Raw genomic sequence first — 2,731 nt, 5'->3', positions numbered from 1 at the left:
TTTCTTACACGGCCCGCTGGCATCGCAAGTCGTCGCCGCCGGCGCCGACCGAGCGCGTACCGTCGCCGCCTTGGCCCACGGTCGGTCTTGATCTCGTGACCGGACCGACCGACCTGGACCCGCCCCTCGAACGTAGTTGAACACGTCGAGGGGCCGGCGGTGTACGGGACACGCGGTCGCGCCGAGAAAGCTCGGCGACCGCTTCAACTTGGGGCGACGCCCGGCCGTCTTCGCAGAGGCCAGGCGACGGCCCTCGGGTGAGGACGAACGCGACCCTGAGGCAGACGCGGTCCCGGGATTGACCCGAGACCGCAATTCGCGTTCAGAAGGTCGACGTTCAATGTGTTCTGCAATTCACATTACTTCTCGCACTTGGCTGCGTCCTTCATCGACTCGCGAGCCGAGTGATCCACCGTTAAGAGTCGTCCTCGACGTTTCGCCCGGCGCCGAAGCGCGCGGACGTCACACTGTGGGATCGACCACAAAACCACCACCGACAACAACTGCACAAAAACACCAACAAACGGCGCCGAGCGACCGCCGGGCTGGGCCGGCGGCACATCGAGCGCGGTGCCCAGAAGCCACCATCGCACTCGGCTGCCTTGCTATGCCAACGTGTTACGCGTGTCGCACGGGGCGGAACCCCGATTGACGGCCGCCCTCTCGGCGGCACCCAAAGACAATTCAGTGCGCGGTCGGCCGGGGCCTACCACCACCTTCGGTAATGATCCTTCCGCAGGTTCACCTACGGAAACCTTGTTACGACTTTTACTTCCTCTAAATGATCAAGTTTGATCGTCTTCTCGACACGCCGACGCGGCCGTTGCCAGCCGCGACGGGGCCGATCCAAGGATCTCACTAAACCATTCAATCGGTAGTAGCGACGGGCGGTGTGTACAAAGGGCAGGGACGTAATCAACGCAAGTTGATGACTTGCGCTTACTGGGAATTCCTCGTTCAAGGGAAACAATTGCAAGTCCCTATCCCAATCACGAATGAGGTTCAACGGGTTACCCGGACCTTTCGGCCTAGGTTAGACACTCGCTGCTTCACTCAGTGTAGCGCGCGTGCGGCCCCGGACATCTAAGGGCATCACAGACCTGTTATTGCTCAATCTCGTGTGGCTAAACGCCACTAGTCCCTCTAAGAAGTTAGACGCCGACCGAGAAGGTCGCGTAACTATTTAGCATGCCAGAGTCTCGTTCGTTATCGGAATTAACCAGACAAATCGCTCCACCAACTAAGAACGGCCATGCACCACCACCCACAGAATCAAGAAAGAGCTCTCAATCTGTCAATCCTACCTGTGTCCGGGCCGGGTGAGTTTCCCCGTGTTGAGTCAAATTAAGCCGCAGGCTCCACTCCTGGTGGTGCCCTTCCGTCAATTCCTTTAAGTTTCAGCTTTGCAACCATACTTCCCCCGGAACCCAAAGACTTTGGTTTCCCGGAAGCTGCCGGAAAGGTCGTCATGGTAACGCCTCCCGATCGCTAGTTGGCATCGTTTATAGTCAGAACTAGGACGGTATCTGATCGTCTTCGAACCTCTGACTTTCGCTCTTGATTAAAGAAAACATTCTTGGCGAATGCTTTCGCAGTAGTTCGTCTTCCGCCGATCCAAGAATTTCACCTCTAACGGCAGAGTACGGACGCCCCCGTCTGTCCCTCTTAATCATTACCTCGTGCTCCGAAAACAACAAAATAGAACCGAGGTCCTATTCCATTATTCCATGCAACACTATGCAGGCGAACAGCCTGCTTTGAACACTCTAATTTTTTCAAAGTAAACTTATCGGCCACCGCCGACACTCAGTCAAGAGCACCGACGGAGAACCGAAGGTGAGGCGAACGCAACCAGTGACACGCCTTGCGACGGACCGGCGGCGCTCGCCCAAAATCCAACTACGAGCTTTTCAACCGCAACAACTTTAGCATACACTGTTGGAGCTGGAATTACCGCGGCTGCTGGCACCAGACTTGCCCTCCAATGGATACTCGTTAAGAGTTTTAGGATGTACTCATTCCAATTACAGGGCCTCGTTAGAGTCCTGTATTGTTATTTTTCGTCACTACCTCCCCGTGTCGGGAATGGGTAATTTGCGCGCCTGCTGCCTTCCTTGGATGTGGTAGCCGTTTCTCAGGCTCCCTCTCCGGAATCGAACCCTGATTCCCCGTTACCCGTTATCACAAAGGTAGGCACGTAGCGTACCTTCGACAGTTGATAGGGCAGACACTTGAATGATACGTCGTCGGTGCAGAGACCGTACGATCCGCGTGGTTATCCAGAGTCATCAAACGTCACAGGACGAACCCGGTCGGTTTTGATCTGATAAAAGCGCGCCTCCCGAAGTCGGCGCTTAATGCATGTATTAGCTCTAGAATTACCACAGTTATCCACTTCGCTTACGAGACCAAATAAACCAAGACTGATTTAATGAGCCATTCGCAGTTTCGCTTTACGAGAACTCGTACTTGCACCTGCATGGCTTAATCTTTGAGACAAGCATATCACTACTGGCAGGATCAACCAGATAGCTGCGACAGCTGCGCTCGGCCCTTGCTGGGCCGCCCGGCGCGTGCTCGTCGCATTCGTTTAAGACCGAGGCGATCGCCTGCGGCCGTACTCAGCTTCGACAGTCGCTGGCCGCGACGTCCACGCCCTCGCCGGCAGTGCCAGGCGGAGCGATTTGCGTTTTTTCTTTGCTCGCCCTCTCTCGGGCTCGATCCATTCAGT

General features: G+C 55.8%; 2 non-coding genes across 2 annotated transcripts; both read right to left on the bottom strand.

Annotated features, from left to right (window-relative positions):
- Positions 1–270: 270 nt before the first annotated feature.
- Positions 271–424, bottom strand: LOC144419271 (5.8S ribosomal RNA). Its single transcript, XR_013473953.1, has one exon. It is a non-coding gene; the product is annotated as a 5.8S ribosomal RNA (ribosomal RNA).
- Positions 425–722: 298 nt separating this feature from the next.
- LOC144419278 (small subunit ribosomal RNA) lies at positions 723–2,531 on the bottom strand. The gene has a single exon (XR_013473957.1). It is a non-coding gene; the product is annotated as a small subunit ribosomal RNA (ribosomal RNA).
- Between the last annotated feature and the right edge of the window lie 200 nt (positions 2,532–2,731).

Source organism: Styela clava, unplaced genomic scaffold (assembly GCF_964204865.1).
Source record: "Styela clava unplaced genomic scaffold, kaStyClav1.hap1.2 HAP1_SCAFFOLD_245, whole genome shotgun sequence".
Taxonomy (NCBI): Eukaryota; Metazoa; Chordata; class Ascidiacea; order Stolidobranchia; family Styelidae; genus Styela; species Styela clava.
Note: the sequence above shows the minus strand (reverse complement) of the source record. Positions and strands in the feature narration are given on the sequence as shown.